We start from the raw sequence: 21,018 nt of genomic DNA, 5'->3' as shown, positions 1-21,018 counted from the left end.
GGGATGTACTTCAAAGGTGACCATAGTAACATTCAACAATGTGATATGTAGCACTTTTTATAGATTGAGTTCACAAACTTAATTGTCCAACCTCATACATTATTTAAATCAAGCTCCTTAGATGTATTGTTCAAATCTTCTCTTCTATTACTGATTTTTTGATCTGCTTGACCTATTAGTGACAGAGACAACGATGTTAAAATTTCCCACTTAGATCATGAATTTGTCAATTTGCCCTTTTAGCAGGGTCAATTTTTGCTTTATGAATTTTGGGGCTATGTTATTGGATACATTTAAAATTTTAAATGTCATTGATTGAGTCTTTGTTAACATGTGATAAGTTTCTTATCTCTAAAATGTTTTTGGCAGTAAATGCTAGTATTTCTAAGATTAATGTACTATATCAACTTTCCTTTATCATTTTCCTGGTTGTGACAATGTTTTTTTTTCCCAATCCCTAAATTTCAGCCATTCTATATCCTTAGATTTTGTACCTCATAAACATTTGTTATGTTATTCTTTTTGAATACAGTTTGACATTCTTTATCTTTGAACTGAAGCGTTTGACCCTTTTACATTGAATCTGTTTTTTCATACATGTGAGTTCATCTCCACTATCTTATTTTCAACTTTTTTAAAACTTTTTTCTTCCTGCTTTCAAATTAATTGAGTTCTCCTCCCATCTCATTTTTTCTTATACTAGTTTTGGAAGTTATTTACTCCATCTTTATGCTTCTAAAAGTTGTTAAATGTGTTAAATTAAGTTTAACAGTTATTAAATTAAAGTGAAAAGTTAATTGTCTAAGTTTGGCTTCCCTGATTAATAGAATCTAGCACAAGGGCTTGGAGGCAGAGAGCATATCTGGCAAACAACCAAGGGAAGAAGGAGTGTGAGAATAGAGGAAGGATAAAGTGGAAAAACCCTTAATAAGGATCATTATCAAGGTCATTTCCATGAGCAGTGGAGACTTTATTCTGTTAAGTTTTCTGAGAAGCATGAAATATTGCTTCTAGAATTATCTGTCTGAACAGTGGGAAATGTGGATAGTTATATATCACCTTCAATTTTTTTTCTTCTAATTGCTACAGGGTTGCCCCCAGGGACAATAATTCCCCAAACCTTTATTTAGCACTTATACATGGGCCTGTTGGTCTCCTACAGCTTTGGAGAAGGTCCTGCAGAGTAAGGAGGAAAGGAGCTTGATGCATCTAGGTGGGATGCTGTCAGCATGTTCAAGGTCACCCATCACTGTGCACTATAGCTGCAGCTGAGGAGAAAGGGTGCAGGGCTGTCTGAAACATAAATTATCTCAACCCTTCTCTCAAAAAACAAGGATCGTAGAAGACTTTAAATCTTTAATCTTTAAATCTAATCATCACTCATCGTTCTATACCAATTTTTTTACTCTATAAATTTGCCATAGTTGATATTATTTTATAAAGTCAATGTTTGTCTATATTTTCCTGTCTATTATTTTTACTTACCAATCCTTCTAGCATTTCAGAACTTTCTTTTGAAATTTTCCTTCTTTTTCCTAAATTAAAAACCTCTGGAAATTCCTTTAGAGAAGACTGTTGTCAATAAATACTCCTGGTTTTGATTGTCTGAAAATTTATTTTTGTTGTCCTCATTTTTAAAAGAAGATTCATTCACTACAGAATCCTATCATGATAGCCACATTTTCTGCAAAGTGTGACGATATCATTTCCCTAGTTCTAGAGTTTGATTGTTGATGTTGAGCAACTATCATCAGTCTAATTTTTATTCCTTTAGGGTAATATGTCTTGTGTTGCTGTCTGCTTTTAAGTTCTGTCTTTGGTGCCCTAAAGTTTCATTGTTGTATACGTGGGTGTTGATTTACTAAATTTAGGCTTTGATGTCCTTTATCAAATTGGAAAAAGTTTCAGTTATTATATCCCAGAGTGGCCTCTTTCTTATTCCCTTTATTAATATCCTTTTGATATTCCAATGATAGAGATTCTGGGCCTTTTCACTCTGCCATCCACAACTCTCAAACTCTCTTACAGGTCTCCTTCAGGTCAGTCTTTCAATTTGCTAATCTTCTCTTCAAATGTCCACTAAGTTTGGACTTTATTTATAAAGATTTTTCATTTCTAGACATTCTATTTGGTTCCTTTTCAAACCTGGCTGATCGACTTTTATAATCTCTTGGGTTTGAGTGTTTAACATATTTTTAATTCCCTTTCTTACTTCTTCAAATAAATGCTTTGAATTTTCTATCTGCCAGTTCCACTATCTGCAGGCTTCAAGGTTCTGATTGTACAGTTGTTTTTGTCTGCTGACTCTTACAAATGGTGGTCTATGTCCTCATATGTTTATTGCTTTCTTATTGTAAACTCATGTTTCTAGGACTTTTATCTTTGGAAATTCCCAGGCCCGTGGTTAAAGTATTCTCTCTAGAGAGTGTTTATACACATATTTGTTTCTTCCAAACGTCTAAGGGCAATACCAACCTAAGACTTCTTAAAACTAAATTTTCAACATATAATTTTTTGCATCAAACATGTAATGTAAATTGAGACATCAAACCTGCATGAGGGAGGTTTGTGGATAAGAGTTCTCATGGTAGATGTGTTCTTTTATTCTGTTCTACCTACAGCCAACAGACATGTTCTCTCATTGCCTCCCATTGGGACACCTACTGAGGACCTCAGCTTTGTGCATGATTATCCCCACTTTGTTTGGCTCTATCCTTTTAATGTCCTGTATGTGTAACACATATGACACATGATTAATGCCAGCTCCAAAAATAGCTAACATATTAATTCAGACTTTCTAGTATTGGGCTTCTGTAAAATTACTTGTTGTCTCACCAGCTCAACCGTGCTTTTGAAAGATTTATTTTTTAAACCCTACATGTTCAGGACAGTTGTACTAATAGGAGTTCTTAACACTTTTTCTCTGTTCTTACCCTCCATAGATTTCACTTGTCAGATTTCTTAACATATCAACAAGACTCTTTCACATAAACAAAGAAAATAATATCTTTTCTAGTGTGCTATGAAAGATTGTGTATAAGAGTTGCCCAATAATCCTTAAATTCTTACCAAGAGTTAGCTAGGATTCTTTTCATCCCTTTTAGCTGCAACTGTGATTTATGATGCTGAAGGAGAGGGGATGGAGAAAATAGGACTCCCCAAACTTATTTGACTATGGGATCTCTTTTTTAATTGCACATCTCAAGGGATTAATGTTTAGGATAAAACAATTTGGAAGATGCTAGGCTACTTTAAGTCTCTAACTCTCCCAAAATGTTTCTTGAATTCATAACAACAAGCACTTATTACGTACATCAGCACTGTTAAAGCAGTGAAGGACTCCAAGGTGAAAGAGGTCCTTGATCCCAAGATGCTTATAGTGTCCTAACAATGTTCATACACATACATAAATAGTTATAACCCTGCACAGAATATGACCAAGGGCCTTCTGAAAATTAAGGCAATATTTTGGGGGCGAAAGCTTGGTGATTTCACTGCCAGATAGAAGGTTCACATCACATCTAAACATCTATAGTTAACTTTTCTAAAACTGAGCCTCTGGTATTTTCTCCACCCCTCCCCCCCCCCACCTGTTCCTTCTGGTGTCTTCCCCATCTACTTTAATGATACTTTTCTGTTTGCTCAGGTTAAAAACCATGTAATCATCCTTGAGTATTCTCTCACCTTAGACATCACAGCTAGTCCTTCAGATAAATTTGTTAGCTCTACCCTCAAAATACACTCAGAATCCAAATATTCCTCCCCACCATCACTAACACACTGGGTTAGTCATCATCTCTCACCCGGATTACTGTTGCTGGATTCTAACTGGTCTGCCTGCATCCCTTGCACCCCTGTATCTTTCCTCAAGACTGCAATAGATGTGATTGCTTTAATAAACCAAGTCATATCATGTAATCCTTTGGTGCAAAACAATCCAGTGGCTCCCCTGTTCCCCAATGTGCAAGGTCAAGGCTTTACAATGACCTGTAAGGCACTAAATTATTTCATCCCATTATCTCTTTGGCCTTCTGTTTTCTCCTTCCCCCTTAACTTCTTGTTCCACCCTTACTGGCCTCTTTGCTCTTCCTTAAACTCCCTGGGCACATTCCTACCTCTGCACTGCTGCATCTGCTGTCCCCCTGCCTGGACCACTCTTCACCCAGACACTCTTATGGTGTCTCCTCACACCTCCCATAGTTTTCCTTAACTGTCTTAAAGATGTTTAAATGTCATTTTCTCGGTAGGAGAACACTTACTCCCAATTGCAGTCCTCCCCACTCCCCAGCATTCCTTTCTCTGCCTTGTTTTTCTTTCTCCAAACATTTATCTAATACACAAAATAATCTAATTTTTCATTTGTTTATTGCTGCTCTCTTCCCCACCAGAATATAAGCTTCATAAGAGTGAACATTTTCACCTGATTTGTTTCCTGCTGCTTCCCCTGCACGTAAAACAGTGCCCAGCACATAGCTCAATAAATACTTGTTGAATAAAAAATGAGCAAAACAAGGTGTAGGTGTTACGAAAGGCTTAATGAAGAAGGTGCATCTGGGGAAAGACTGGGAAGAAAGGACTGAGTGAACAGAATGCTGACAAGAGCCCCAGAGTAGCTTGCTCCCTGATGCAGCTGTGGCAGTGGCTGGCCTCTGACCTTGGCCAGGTCATAGCCTGTCTTGGTTAGGCTCTGATGCATCAGGACTTCAGGTTGGGATTCCTGAGAAGGTCTTGATGGCCTACAGAAGTCAGGGTATGCTTAACTCTGTCCCTGCTTCACCAGTTTTGCACATCTCTTATGGATATGCAGTATTTCTGCACAAGATTGCATGTGAAAAGCATTACATGGCCAACACTAAAGGTAACCCAAAGCATTGCTCTTGGTAATCTCTAAGGCACTTGCCCCTCCTTAAACATCATGGGATTTCGGGACAGCCCAGTAGGGAGGATGAGGATGGACAGACTTTCCAATGTAGCAAACCACTCCTTAGATCAGTCTGGTTGGAAATCAAAGCAGTGAAGTCCACACCCTACAGCAAGAGTCCTGAATCTTGCCATGGCCAAGCTGCTCTCTCCGAAGGCCAAGTATGGAACAGCCACAATGCCCACACCCCACCCTGTGGCTTCGTGAGTGAGGTGAGTGAGGAGCAGAGCAGACAGCCCAGCTGGGGGAATTCAGCAGGTATCAAAATTCAGTTTGCTCAACTTCCTGGATAAATTAAGAGCCCAGGATTCCAGCCTCGCGCTAATTAAATCATAAGAGAAAATGACAGAGTGAAGAAAGACGACACTGGAGTGGTTGAAAGCTGCTGAAAGTCTGTGCTAATGATAGCTGATTCCACATTAGCACGGGCGCCTTCAGTTACTGCTGTAAATGTGCTGATGCAAAGGCTTTTGTCAGGCCAAACACATCTGTGAATAATTGAACAATATTCATGTCGAAGGAGTCAGCAATTTATCACCGACTCGGCCTCTACTTTTAGGAGTGAATAACTTTTTGAGTGAGGAGCTTAAAAATGTGTGTCTACTCACCACTGCTGTTGCCGAAGAAAGCTCAGACCTGGCAACTCTTATATGTGACAGTCGGAAATGATCCGAGTTTTCTCCATGCAGGACTGGGAATTGGATGCAATGAGGTTAGACACTCTCCCCACTCCCATTGATGCACATGACCCTCACACACACACCCAGAGGGAGACGCATCTGCAGTTATCTTAGTATCTCCAGGTAGCCACTCAGGCCTGCCCCAGGAGCCCCAGGCTACAGGGTCACTGCTTAGGCCTGAAAGACTAATGTGCCCCAAGCAGCTGTCAGCTCAGCCACCAGCCCCTCCAGCCTGAGACCTCAGACAGGCACTGAAGCCAGCCAAGAGAGTCGTGAGGAGCCAGCCTGTCAAGATCAACTCAGCACCAAGAGAAACGACTAAAAAGTCAAAGCCGAGAACTTTAAGTGTACACAACACTACAGAGCCTGTCTTCATTGACAAGAAACCCAAGGCCCAGAGGACAGTGACTTGCCCAAGGTACAGGAGTAGCAGGGCCACACCCTATGCTCCTCAGCTTCCTCGTATCTTTCAGACAAGTGGACTCACACATCCTCCCCACAAGCAGAGATCTGCAAGGCAGAAAGCACTTTGCAAACACTCAAACAGTAAACATCGGGAAGAATGAATTGCTGGCCTAGCCGTTCAGCTCCTGGGGCTCTGTGTGTGTATGTGTGTGTGTGTGTGTGTGTACACATGTATGTATATGTAATGTGTAGGTGTGTGTATAGGTGTGTGTATATGCATGCATGCATGTATGTGTGTATATACCTGTGTGCATGAGTGTATGTCTCTGCATGCATGAGTGTGTACATGTGTATGTGTAGAGTAAAATATGTGGGTATGTGTTTATATCTTCGGTCATTTCTTTCTTCCAGAAGGTCAGACACATCACAGACCTTGGGTGGAAGAAACTGCCTGCCCCAGAGAGTGACTGAGAGAGTGGCCCTGGTATTGATCTCAGTGAAGCCCTGGTATTGCCATTTGGGTCGTGGAAGCTGACCAGAGCAGAGCCCTCTCTGATGACCCTCTCACCCCTGGTCCTGCCCTTCCTGGCCAACAGCCCACAGCCAATTTCCTCTCAGATCCACAGCCCAGGCCATCCTCACATCCAGCTGCTGATGAAGCTTCTCTCCATGTGGATGGGAGGGAAGGAGACAAGCCAGGAGGAGGGGACCAGCTCCAGATGGAGCCAGACAGTAGTGCGATGGGATAAAAATAGAGTCAGCCATGGCTGTCTTTAAGTGTGAATCCCAGGCAGGGGCACATGATGGTTGGACAGGACCCTGAAAGATCCTGAGACCCCAGTTCCATCTCCCTGCTGCCGTAGAAAACAGGCAGGTCAGTGAGTTTCCTGAACCAGCTGTACCCTAGAAACATCAGGTTACATGACATTTGCCACTAACCCACTGTGTGTCTTAGATCAGTCACACTCCCTCCCTGTGCCTCATGCTTCACAGCCATGAACGAGGAGTTGGCCTTCCTCCCAGCTTTCTCCCCCACTTCCTTCTCTAAGCTTCAGAATGCAGTGAGGGGTCCACACATGGGGATGCCCCCCTTACAGGCTGGGCCTTCTTCCTCCCCACCAGGAGTTCAATTCCCCCAGCTCTGCATTTTTAAGGACCCTTTCACAGATGTAAGTGACAAACTGGGATAAAAAGGAGAGAAATAGAACCTATCACTTTGCTCAACTGAGAAATCTGAAGGTTAACTCGCTTCATGCCTGGATATACTCAGAGGCTCTGGTGGTGGCACCTGGGCCCTATTTTTCATCCATCAGCTGGACCCACATGAGTTCAGTCATTAGACGGGGCTTCCTTTAGGTGGCTGTGTGGCTGCTGCAGCCCCTCCCTTCTCACTGGTTCAAATCCAGGAGGAAATAAAGGATTTCTCCTGTAGTAACTCCCCCAAAGTCTTAGACTTGCTCTGTGGTGATGAGCCAAGGTGGGGAGCCCAGCCCTGGTCAGGGAGGACTGGAAGAAGGAAGCTTGGTCCACAGCATGGCTTCCTGTCTCCCAAAGAGAGTTTGGAACCCAGAACAAATAAGCAACTCTAAGGGACAGATGGATACCGTGGCTCCAGGATTGTTAGTAATACGGTTTTTTATCAACAGAATGCGAAATGTTCCACCTCCACTTCCCTCTGTTCACCCCTCCTCTCTGCTCTTTGCTTCCTGCCTCAGGGGAAAGTGTCATACACGTACCTACTAAATGAGACCCAGAAAGCAAGAGCTCTGCTTACACCCCTGAAGGAGGTCAGAACCTCTCAGGAAGATGAGAGTAGGTGCACGGAGTAACCTTAGAGAAAGCGTGTGTGCACACACACACAGAGTGAAGTGGATGGTGCATTCAGGCCCCGCCAACAGAAACGTCATCATTGTTCATTGTGTTGGTTATTTGTGGTCATAGGTTGTGTCCCTGATCCAAGGCCACACAAAAGGCTTCACTGTCCACCTCCTGCCTCTAGGTCCCCAAACTTCCATCCTGTCACCAGCCAGAGCCACCCTGGGGTCCACCAAAGGCATCTGCTGCTGCAAAATTAGCAAATCCAAATAACAACAAGCCTCGCTCCAACATTGGTGCCACCTCTCTGCCCAGAAACCTCAATTTGTTTTCCTGCTGAACATTCTAGTTTGTAAATAACATCAAATAAATATACATTGTTGTTTTTTACACTTAGTACCATGACAGCTGAAGAAAACTGGGAATGGCAGGCAGCTTACATTTAGAAAGGCAGGCAAGAAAGCAGAGGACACCCAGGACAAGTCCATGGTGGGGTTGGTCATCACCAACCAGAGCCTGCTCTCCACTTCAGCTCTGATCCCCCAAATAAGAAGCAGCACATCCCAGACCTTCACCCAATGAAATACCAGGGGAAATACTGGATGGGATGAGTCTCTGTCCTTTACTCATTGCAGATGACACACAGACATGCACACACACACATGCACACACACAGCACAGACATGCACATAGGCATGCACACACATAGGCATGCAAAAACACAGGCATACACACATATGCATGTGCACATATGAACATGCACACACATGCATGCACAAATATGCATAGGCATGGACACATGTGTGCGTGCATACACACAAATGCATGTACACACACATATGCATGTACACACATATATGCATGTACACACATGTGCATGCATACATGGTCCTCAGATTGTCTCAAAAATTGTGTCTCTGATATTTTAATTTTTCCTGCCTAACCTGCCCCATCTCTTTTGCCATTTTGAGCCCTAACCCTTAATGAAGACCCAACTCCAGTACCATCTCCCAGGGACCCTCTTCTCCCCTCCTGAGCCCAGGAGAGCTCTTTTGTAGGGTCTCCAGCTGCTGCTCATACATGCACCCCTGGTGTCAGTATCACCCAGCACCACCCTGCAGCACAGAAAGAGGCAGGAACCCCTAATAGGCAGGGTATAGTTAGCATCACCCTGGCTAGTTTGAGTCCTGGCTCTGCAGGGACTGTGCACACGAGGGCAATTTGCTTGCCTTCCTGTGCCTCAGTTTCCTCATCTGTACAATGGCAAGGATGATGCTCACACTGCCCAGCAGCCAGGTTGTTGTTACAAGGATCCCAGGAGTGACTAGCAGAAAGCACTCAGCAGTACGACAGGTCGAAGCCGTTCTCACGTCCCCTGTCCTCCCAGCCAGACCCTCGGTTCCCTGAGGGTTTAGTTCCCCTCTGTCTGCTCTAGAGAGCCTAGTATACAGCACGTGCTCAGAATGTGCTTGTCAAATGAGCATCTGCGGTAAACATGGGAAACCCCTTGAGGAGGCCAAGATGTGGGGACTGCCCTGGCCCAGATCCTTCTAGACCAAACCCCAGCCCACCCCTGTGACCCCAACAGTCTGGGTTAAGACCTGACTCCCTTTATCCCAGGGGACGTGAGTGCCTCCATGGCTGCCTGGCAGCCCCAGTGTCTTTCGGGGAGAAGGATGGTCTTCATGGTGTTTATTTTAGAAGCCGTTTTCTTTATGTGCACCTGGGCCATGCCATCTCGAGCCCACAGAATAGCAAATACACTTTTAAAAATGAGCAGGCTATCAACAGGAACAATATTCATGACATTCAATTGGGAAGGCAGGAGGTAAATGATGAAATTAAAGATATTCCTGGCAGGAGCCAAAGAGCAGAGAAAGCCGTTGAGCTGCAGGCTAGGGCTGGGGGGGGCTGGTGGAAATGAGGGGGTTGCCGGAGCTCTTGAGCAGTAACGTCGGTAGGGGGTCAGGCACACAGACAATCCAGGGAGAGAGGCTGGCAAGGAAGAGAAGAGGGAGCAGCAAGGAAGGGGCCCCGGGAAAAGAAGGGACATCAGCACTGATTCCCAGGGAGAGACATTGCTGCTGAGCCAGGACCCCTCACCTCCTTAGGTGTTGGTAAAACAGAGTCCAGACACCACTATACTGAGCTGGAGGAGGGGGTGGAAAGGGGACAGATTGCTTAGGAAGGTTAAACTCATTGCCACATTGAAAACACCCACAACTCACGGTCCGTGTTATTTGTGCCTTCCCCTCATCATCGCTGTTATTAGACTTACAATGCTGACATCTGTTCACCAAGCATGAGTCCCTGTGTTGTGTGAGGGACTGGGTGTCTGGGGCACACATGTGAATCAGAGATTGCTCCCACCCTGATGAGGGAGGCTGGCTGATTATCAGGCAGGCGACCGAGCCACTGACACTGCAAAGGCCTTGACTCTAGCGCTGAGCTCAGCCTGTTCCTCGTCTTCGCAGGCCTAGGGCTGGGCTGACAGCATCCCAAGGCTCTGCTGTGTCACTCAGACCCACAGAGGGTGGGCAGGCCCAAGGTCCACCAGCCCTGCGACATGGCTCCTCGCTCAAAGCCGGCCCGAGCTGCCCTAGACCTTGGACGAGGCTTCCTCTTATCAAGGTCGCTCTGGAAACCCGGCTTTCAAATTGTTTCCCTGGTTCAATCAACTTTCACATTCATAATACAACAGAGATCTATGGGGCCACTGAGCTGAAAGCGTCTGTGGCTTTTCATTTCCTGCCATGATTAGGGGGATAATCACTGTGCTTGGAAAAATAATAAAGCCCAGGGTCTGACGCGGGATCAAAGTAAAGAGTCCGGCCACACACACAGGCCCAGAGATGCAGTGACACGTGGGCTTAAACCTCCCCCAAAGGGCAGGAGGAGGGGAGAGGCCGTCTCCGCAGCCTGCAGGGAGGGCTGCACTCCAAATCTGGACTCTGCGTCAGCACTGGGGGCACCAAATGGAAAATGTCTGCCACCTTGGCCCTCTGGCTCCTCAAATTGGGAGGACAGACAATTGAGCTGGAGCTAGATTTGCACACCCTCCTATGCCCAGCAGAGAAGAGAGAGGCGAAGGGAGGCCCCGACCACCCTTTGCTCCTCGAACCCCGCCCCCAGGCCTTGGAGAACTGGCGGCCCAGCTGGTAGAACCAGGGGGCACATACAGCTGGTAAGTGTTGGGACGTGGGGCTCATCTTGGACATACCAAGTGGCTCGTCGAAATGAGACTTGGAGATATTAGGAAGAGAGCTCAAGAAGGGATCCAGAATAAAAGCTGTGTTCAAGTTGGAACCCCACAGGCTAAGCCCTGGGTCTGTATCCACGCCTGCCTGGTGGAGAGGGCAATTTCAGCCCTGCTGCCCCACAGACCACTGACGCAAGTGTCAACTGTTGAGCCTGACGGGTCTGCAGACCATGAAAAGGGCTCTAGCCAGGCAGGGCTACTCCGCAGGAAGGAGAAGGGACATGGGAGGCAGAGGCTCTCCCAGAGGAGAGCATGGTGTGCTTGACAGGACCAGCCTGACCAAGACCCAGGGCTGCACATTGGCTACCAGTTTGCCCCATGTCCCCTGCCACTCTCAGCAGGTCACCTCATCCTCAGAGCCCAGCACAGTGTCCACCACACTTTCCTCCCCAGTCTGGGCCTTGGATCCCTCATTTCTGAAACGAAGGGTGCTGTCTGAGCCCCATCCCCCTCCCCAGGAGTTCACAGTGAGGCTTACCAAGGAAAGTGTGCTATTGGAAAAGGCACACTTGGGGGCTGAGGAACTCCAAAACCTCCTCCCCTACTATCAGGAGGGAGACCCCTGGGTCAGAAAACCACCTCACAGACAGTATCCTTCATCCCCAGAGCTATCCCAAGAACACTTTGCAATGCAGCCTGGGCCAGGTTGAAAGGAGAATGTGCCTTTAGCACAAACAAGGTCAAGGTTTTCATTTCTCAAGGAGTAGGGACACATTAGCTAGCATTTCCCCTACACTAGAAAGGAGAATTCCTCTTGTGGCCTAGACTGGATAGTCCATCAAGAAAATTTATTTTCAAGGAGGCAAGTTACATTTGCCTTCGGGAATCTCAGGAGTACCAGCAGCCGCAATGCGGGTGGAGACACAGATCTGAACTTGAAGCTGCTGAAATTTTCCTTTTGCTTCTGTCCCTCCCCCCCTTTCTAAAGTAAGCAAAGACTGAGCAAAGGAAGACCCCACTCGCTGGTCTTGTCTGGACCTAGGGTCAGCATGTGCAAAGCACAGCAGGTGGGGCTGGACTTGCTTTGATAGTGGTTAGGGAAGACAGAGGTGTCCGGGGGCAGGACAGGGAGGACTTAAAGGATGTGTAAAGATATCAGAATTTCAAGGAGCTGGGAAAGAGATCCTGCAGAAACAAGGAAGTTTCTGTAAGAAAAATCCACCTGAGCATGAAATAAGGGAGCAAGTTCACTCTTGAATGCTACTACAGCAAAGTAACAGCTCTAGTTTCCACTGGAGGTCAAGGCACAGGAGCCAAGCACAGCAGAATGTGCAAAGGGGTAGCTTGTCCCACAGTCACCTGATGGGCACAGCCCCAGCCCAGCATTGGTCCCTAACCAGAAAGTGCTCCTACAAGCCGCCCTGCCTAGGAGGAGGACTTGGCCTCTAATGGGGCTTTGCTGAATTCCAGTTTCTGCCTTTATAAAATGTAGATGATAAATAATACATCTCCATGCACACCGGTGTGGAGTGAATGTGATGAAGTTCAGGGAGGTACTTTATAAACAGGAAGCCACTCACAAGTAATTGGAATGATCACAACACAATATAATTGCCTATTTTCTTCTAAAAGCAGCTTTTGACTTTGTGTTTCTACCTTTGGCTGGTATGGAGAGCAAGAAGACTGGGGGTCCCATTCTCAAGGAGCATGGGTGTTCCCGTTTTCTCTTCTCTATATCTGTGGAATCTCATCTACCCTAGAGGCTCCACATGCCTTCCATGCGTTATGATGCCCAAATCATCCTAGAATCCAGACATCCCAGGGAACCTCTCCACTTGGATCAGCCTTAAGGCCTTCTTCTATGGCTGCCATATCAAAGTGCCACAGACCAGGGGACTTAAGCAAGTCCAAGATCAAGATGTCAGCAGGGCTTGTTTCTCCTGGGGCTTCTCTCCTGGGTTTGTGGACAGCCATCTTCTCCCTGTGTGCTCTCATGGTCATCCTTCCATGTGTGTCTGGGTCCTAGTCTCTCGTTCTCATAGGAAGAGCAATAATATTGCATTATGACCCCGTACAATGACCTCTGTTTAACTTAACACCCCTTTAAAGATCCTATCTTCAAATACAGCCACTTCCAGAGGTCCTAAGGGTCAGGACTTTGACATACAAATTTGGAGGGACAGCTTATGATAAGACCCATCTCTGTTGCCAGTAATTCCAAGAAGGAGTTACTTCTTGGCAAGGCCTCTGGCCAGGGAGGCAGCCTCCTCATTGATGCTGTCTTTACGTCTGAGTTTGCTTGACCCCTCCAAAGCTTTTGTTGAAATATGATCCCCAGTGTTGGAGGCCTGAGGGCCTAAGAGGAAGTGCTGGGTCATGGGGCAGATATTTCATAAAGAGCTCAACACTGTCTCCGGGGATGAGGGAAGTGAGTATGTGCTCACTCTTAGTTCTCCCAAGAGCTGGTTGTTAACAAGAACCTGGCATCTCCCTCCCCTTCCTCTCCCTCACTTTCTCTCCTGCCATGCAATCACTGCACAAGCCAGCTCCCCTCTCCCCATGAGTGGAAGCAGCCTGAGGCCCTCCCCAGAAGCAGATGCAAGCCCCATGCTTCTTGTACAGCCTGCAGAACCATAAGCCAAATAAACACCTTTTTTTTAATAAACTTCCCAGCCTCAGGTTTTCCTTCAGAGCAGCATAAATAGATGGAGACACAATCTTTCTCCTCACAGTACCATCCCACTGCTGAGTCATCTCCTAAGGACACGTTCCCACCCAATTGTGACCACCTGAGGGGAGGACCCTGGCTTCCCTCAGGGTCCCCAGCATCTCCCCCAATAGCTAAGAAAAAGAAAGCATTCAGGAAATTCCCACAGATAATGAAAATCTGCCATACCCACCTAGGTCAAAGAAGAAAGCCACTTCTAATATTTAGAGACGGCCCATTCCAGCATATACCATAGTGTAGGCAACTAAACGCCAGGTTTAATTTCTTACTCCCTTTTATTGTGTGATCAATAACTTCGTTAAATCTTTAAAAATAAGCTGCAGGGCAAGACTAGGAGTCATAAAAGTGGAGAAGAGGACAAGGTCTGAGGAGCCTACGAGAAGCACTATTACTAGGATGCTGGCGTTACAAGGGATATCAATATTAATGGTAATATTACTGCCAGAAAGCATCAGCCTCAATATTTTGCAGGTTCTTACAAACACCTTTAATGGGTCATGACAGACAGGCAGTTTCTGGGTGGAATTGAAATGGGCTGCAATGAAGACTGAGAGATGGGGACCTAGCAATCTGCTTCTCCCTGGGAGAACTGGCCTCCATGCTGCCTTCCCACGACCTCAGCAAAATTCAGGGTGCAGAGTTGCTTTGGAAGCTAGGTGGCACCTCGGGTGCCCCCCCAGGGATTCTTCTTGGAGCCTGAAGAGCTGAAGAAAAAAACTCTCTGTAAACTATCAATGTCGCATGTGAACAGGGTGTTGATTGCAGCCAAGGATGTGAATATGGGCCTGTCCCACTTTAAGCAGGAAATGCACTCCGTGATAGGAATGTGACCTATTTGAAATCATATCCTTTTGCATATACACCAGGAGGGCTCACTCTTTCAAAAGATTCTTCAGTGAAATAATTTATATAGCCAAGCATCCTTTTGTGAAATGAATACAGGTGTGCTCTCCCTTAAGCAAGTCTAATTTACAAATTCAATTTAATTCAACAAATGTTTATTGATTACTTTTTCTGTATTCATGGTATTGTGCCAGTGCAGGTGATAACTGAGATATTTAAGACATGATCCCTCCCCTTAGTAAACTCGTATTCTAACAGACAGAGACAGACAAGTAGACAAATACCTCTACAAATTTGGTATATGCTATGGTGAAGACATACTTAAAATTCACATGTGGGGATCAAAATAAACCAAACAATTAATAATGGAATAGTCAAGGAAAGCTGAAGGGAAAGTAGGGGACAGTTGAAAGGAGGGGACAATTGAAATGGGCTTTGAAGTTTAAATAGGAGTTTGCCAGGCTGAAATGTGGCCACATCCAGCATGATAAGGAACCAGTGTGCCTATGTGTGGAACATACACGGCTGGTGAGGAAAGGATGTTGAAGAAGAAATGGAGGGAAATTTTTTGGATATACAGCCCTCCCTACTCTGAAAGATTTGGTTGAGCCATACTCCAACCTTTATTCTTCACTCACTCAGCTAATGTACCTAAGAAGTCACCACAGGATTCCTGTAACTAGCCAGCTTCCCTGCTGCATTGGCAATGTGACTCAATTTATAAAATTTTGATTTATGTACTTAAAGAAATTCATTGATTTTGTGGAAAAAGATACATTGGTAAGGAAAAAACTGCCACATCTGAGTGTTCACATAGAATGCAACGAAATAAGAAGCTCAGTGGGAGCTCAGTGCTTGGCTACACAGGGTGCACAGGCAGCCCTGGGAAAGGGAGGGGCTCAGAATTGCATTCCTCCAGCCTGGACTGGAGGTATCACGAGGAAATATTCATTTGAGCCAAAACTCTTCTAAGTATATCCAAACAAAGTGCATGAAGAGGGTGTGGATCCCACTCCCCAGGAGGCTCAGCATCTGCATTCTGGAGACACAACCCACATTTCTCTGAGTGTTCCTCTACTTGTATGGAAATTGACCTCCTGGGTTCACAAATTTTCCACCTGCTCTGGGACCTTCTGCCACTCTCTCAAATTTTTGTTATTTTTATAATAGAACCCTACTGATGGCCAGATGGAGCAAAGTCATCTTTACCACCATCATCATCAGAAGCAGCATCACCATCACTTTCCTGTCACATACATTGAAAACTATATATTCTCTCATTTGATCTGGAAAGAACCCTGAAAGTCTGTGCTCTCCATGTCCCAGAAGAGGGGACATGGCTCAGAGAGGTTGTTCAACTTGTCTGGGGTCCCACAGCTAATTATTCACCAACGTAAACGTAAAATTGAATCTCCAGGCAACCAGTAAGAGTAACTGCTCTTACTGCACCCTGTTTCCAATGAGTGTTGAGTCTGCCTCGTAAGTGGGCCAGAGCAGGTCACCAGCTGGAGGGTGTGAACTGAGAGACCTCAGTCAGACTCCCCGATTCTCAATTTTTCCCTGTCTAGTTGCAGGGCAAAGGCTACACCCTTTCATTCCGTGCATGTGTTTGGGGGCTAAAAATAAGGAGCTTCAATTTACAGGGTTTGTAACCTTCCCAAAGGCCTTCTACATTTATAACCACAAAACTCATTTTACAAGGGTGCGCAAGAGGTGTGTGTACCACCAAGGGCAGCAGCAAGAGGAAGTTCCCAATGCTGTCTCATACGAACAGGCCTTGAGACAGAGCTGGAGCAGCTCCAGGCTAGCCTTGAAGTCACACAAAGAGGTCGTCTAGGCCCCAGGTTCTTGCCATGTTTCTGCTCAGCATTCTTGGCAAGTTGGCCGCTCTCCTCCTGGTCATGAAATAGCTGCCATTGGCAGAGGCAGGTGTTTCCTCCCCACATACATGAATCAGAAGAACAAAGTGTCCCCTTATTTAGGGTGAGACACCTCCCAGTAAACACCCCCTTACTTCTCATCAGCCACAGTGGGATCACATGCACATGCCCTTTCAGTCCTGCTTAAAGGAATGAGATTGGCCAGACTGGCCTGGTCAGATCAGCATTCTTCTTCTGCAGAAGGCAGGGGCTTGTGAAGTACACCCTCACCAGAACTTGAATAAAATCTGGGTTCCAGCTGGTGAAACAGCTGAACAGGCAACCAACATAGGGTGACCAGATGTCCTGCTATTGGTGGGACAGTCCAGCTTTTCAACAATTTGTCCTGTGTCCCACAGCATTTTTAAAAAGTCCCAATTTTTGGAAAAAATGCACGAATGGTTGGGAGAACAAGAAAGGAATATACGGTTTTCGCTGTCATGTGGCTATTCTGCCAGAATATGAGTTTTATATTATTTTTGTTAATTTTATAATGTCAAACTGTAATAATAACAAATAATTGCTGAGAAGTGATTATCGAGAACTGCTTATCAAAGTTTGCATTGTTGTCAGGCCCTGCCTTGCCCCATCCCCTGCCCCGCCCCCGCCCTGCCCTGCCCCCAGGCCATGTTGTCCTGCCTTACCTATGTTAAAATCTGGTCACCCTAAACCAACAGTATCTTCCACTTATCCTTCATTCTCAGAAAGAAAAAGAATCATAGATTCTTTCAAAGGCCCCTAGAGAAGCAGATACCTCCCCAGTAGTACCAGCTTTATAGGGGGGAGTAGCTAAGCTTTGTAACCCCACCAGCCACTAATGCCTGTGCTCCTATCAGCTGTTAGGTACTTATCGGGTATCTGGTTAAGAAAAGTCTTATAATGAATCCCAAGGAGCTCCAGATTGCATTTCTAAAAGATCAGAAAATAGGGCGGCACCTGTGGCTCAAAAGAAGTAGGGCGGCAGCCCCATATACTGGAAGTGGGGGGGTTCAAACCCAGCCCTGGCCAAAAACTGCAAAAAAAAATCAGAAAACAAAGCAGCAACCCTAGATTCCCAGCTAGGGCAGGGCTCCAGAGGGCAGGAACTCAGACCAAAAAGAGGCCAGAAGGACACTCAGATGCCAAGGCATGAGTAGAAACGGCAGGGGGAAGGGGCCAGGAGGGTCAGTCCTTTGCCCAGCACTTCAGGCCTGAACTGACCCCTGGGACCCTGGGTGGGGCCGTGAAGTTGAGAAAGGAAGTGAAACCAGCCACAAGAGAGGCAGTGACTCCAACCAGGTAAGTCAGACCTTCGGGACTCAAGTCCTAAATGTCCCATCAGATCTGTTCTTTTTAACGGTGAATATTTTCACCCGTAACACCCAATCAGCAACTCTTGCTTTTATCCGTTCCTCCCCTTCACCTGTCTGCTTCTCTGCTGTTCACATACTGCGTTTGTGACGGCTGGTTTGAGTCAAGGCCAACACCAGCAACACATTACAAGTGTAGGGGGTGGTCTTTCCTAATTGCCATCAAATACTAATCTTCAGGATGTCAGAACAAGAATTCCTGGTGATTCTTGGGAGCCCCCAAATTGTAATTCTTTCTTTGTCATAAGGCTTTGTGTGTTTTAAAATAGTAATGAGCAGCTATAATAATAAATGGTGAATTGTTTCTTAGCTATAAGGTTATCACAGGAGTTTTGTTATTAAAAACATCATAAATGGATGGCTTACGGTTATGAAAATATAACAAGATAGCCATATACCTTAAGATTATGTAATTCAATATAATTGAAATTATATACTTCCATATATAAAAATGATCTCTCCCCAATACAGGCGGTCCTTGAGTTACAAACATCTGACTTATGTATAACTCACACTTACAAACAGAGGCTATTACAGATAACAGGTAAACCATACCTGTTTCAACGTACACATAAATACACCTTAAGAACAAACCTATAAAACCTACCTCATTTGTAACCTGGAGAATACCTGTGGAGACTTCTGATTATCAAAAGCATTAAAAGACAATACTAGCGAAAATAGGTATCAAATAAAAATCATTTGCAGATCAAAAGATAATAACTTAATATTTAATATTTAAATGCTATCATTCTCAAAATACAATTGTAAAACACAAAACATGTCAGTCTTTTTTTGCATGTGACAAATATTCCAGGCAGAAAACTTCTTTTGTTTTACACTGACATTTTTTTAAATTGGTAAGATTGCATCAAAAGTAACTTCAAGTTGGCATTAGGGTCCACGATACTTTATATATGCTCATTTTCTTTTTTAATGGCTAAAACATTTTGCCTGCTTGATCTGATTTTAGTTTTGTCTTCGAATTTGTTATAGCTTTGGCTAATTCAGATTTTGAAATCAGTTTCACTTTAATGTGGTTGCATTCCCACAACAACATTCGCATTTTCTCTTTGCATTTCTCTGTTAGCGTATTTGCAAATAACTGTAATGTAACACATAGCAAATATTTAAGCCATAAACATTTTGGGTAGTAATGGAATAAAATAACTTGCACATCTCTTAGCAAGGGTTCCTAACAGCACCGCGCAGAATCACATGCTGAAATTGCCAGTTTAATGACTTATTTCGCTTCCAAAACTTATTATTTCCTGGAACACCACCCACAGAATTTGTATAAAGTATTCCATGTGTATAGGCTTACTAATATTTATTTTATCTACAATAAGGACTCACCACTGGCAGCACACAGCGTGAGGAATATGCTCTTACCACACAGTAAAGACTATAAGCCCCTGAACAGACTTTAACCACCACTCTCTCACCTGCTCCCATCTGGGTTCCTTGACCTTGACCTTCAACTCCTGGAGTCATCATTTCTGTTCAGGTTTTCTCTTTTATGTCAGCAGATTCTTTCAAAGCGGGAACATGTCTATGTTGATTGTTAAACTTTACTTGTGCAGGAGACTTTTAATACTTCTTACCATTCTCCTGTTTCTCAACTGATGTTTTTTAGAATTGGGGAAATATACACATGTCTTGAGGAATTCTGGTAAAGAATTCTCACCTAGAATGCTCTAGGGGCCACCACATGGCTGTGAGGAAAGTCTCTCCAGGCACAGGCTGGTTGGTCCAAGTCAGCCCCTATGATACTATCTTGAGACCCCCTTCTGCTGGCTCAGGTTGGAGGACAATTGTACCACCAACACAGCCCCTTCCCACACAGTCCCACTCCTCCGCCTGCCATGATCCTGGCCCCCTGTCCAGCTAGTTCACCTCAAGATCACCCAGACCTGCCTGCCTTTCACCCCTGTTTCCTCTACTCAAATTTCCCTCTTGCATCTCTGTACAATCCCAGCCCCCAGACAATCAACTCTGCTTCCAACATTCTGATTTTCTGAGCAAGTTCAATAACAGCCAGGAGCTTGGCCTAATCACCACTATGACAATTTAATTAAAGCAATCCAGGCTAAGGTATGAATCATACATAAATTTTCACTTACCACCAATGTTGCAAATTATCACTGCATCTTCATGAGCCTCAGCTTTTCAATCTATAAAATGGAAAGAAAATTTCTCAGCTTCTAATATTTTTGAGAAGATGAAATAATATAAAGCATACAGCTATTAAGTGCTCTCAGAAAAGTTTCTTTCATCCTTCTCCAAAGAATATAGTATTTGAATTGTAAAGGAAGAGTTTTGTTTATTTACTGTTTTTTTTTTTTTTCAATTTCAGATTTACATGAGGGTACAGATTTCACAGCATGCATTTGTAAGGTTAAAGCCTGATTTATAAGTGTGTCCCACACCCAGGTAGTGTCCCATATGCCCATACAATGTACTGTTGGGTGGGAATTTATACAGCCCTTTCTCCCCTGCCCTGTGCTTGAATTTCATTGAGTTCTTCTCTCATGTAGGTGTTGATCTATTAGTTCTGATTTAGTACTGGATACATGGAATGCTCATTTTTCCATTCTTGTAATACTTCACTTAGGAGAATGGTCTATCATTCCATTCAGGTTATTGCAAAAGTTACATAATTTCCATCTTTTGTTACGACTGGACAATATTCCATGGTATGCACATACCACAAGGTATTAATCCACTCCTGTGTTGAAGGGCACTTGGCTTGTTTCCACATCTTTACAATTGAGAACTGTGCTGCTATGAACATTTAAATGTGAGTATCTTTACGGTGGAATGACTCTTTTCCCTTTGGGTAAAGACTTAGTACAGGGATTGCAGGAACAAATGGTAGGTCTGCTTTGAGCTCTTTGAGGAATCTAAAGAAAGAGGTTTTGAGTGCACTTGGGTCATGTATCAGCTTCCAATCCCCAGGAGCAGAATCTGCTCCGTTTGTAAATGCAAACATCATCAGAAAAAGCATCAGCATGGCCTCTGTCCTTATGCCCCAAAAGCCCAGGTTTGCTAACCTTGTGTCAATTTCAGTGACTCCACATCCTGCAAAGGGGGACCTGGATGGACTACGAGGGTTAGCCTGCCCACTCAGTGCTCAGGCCGCCACGCTGGACCGAAGTA

This window comes from Otolemur garnettii, unplaced genomic scaffold, assembly GCF_000181295.1.
Source record: "Otolemur garnettii isolate 467f Iridium unplaced genomic scaffold, OtoGar3 scaffold00074, whole genome shotgun sequence".
NCBI classification, from domain to species: Eukaryota; Metazoa; Chordata; class Mammalia; order Primates; family Galagidae; genus Otolemur; species Otolemur garnettii.
Note: the sequence above shows the minus strand (reverse complement) of the source record.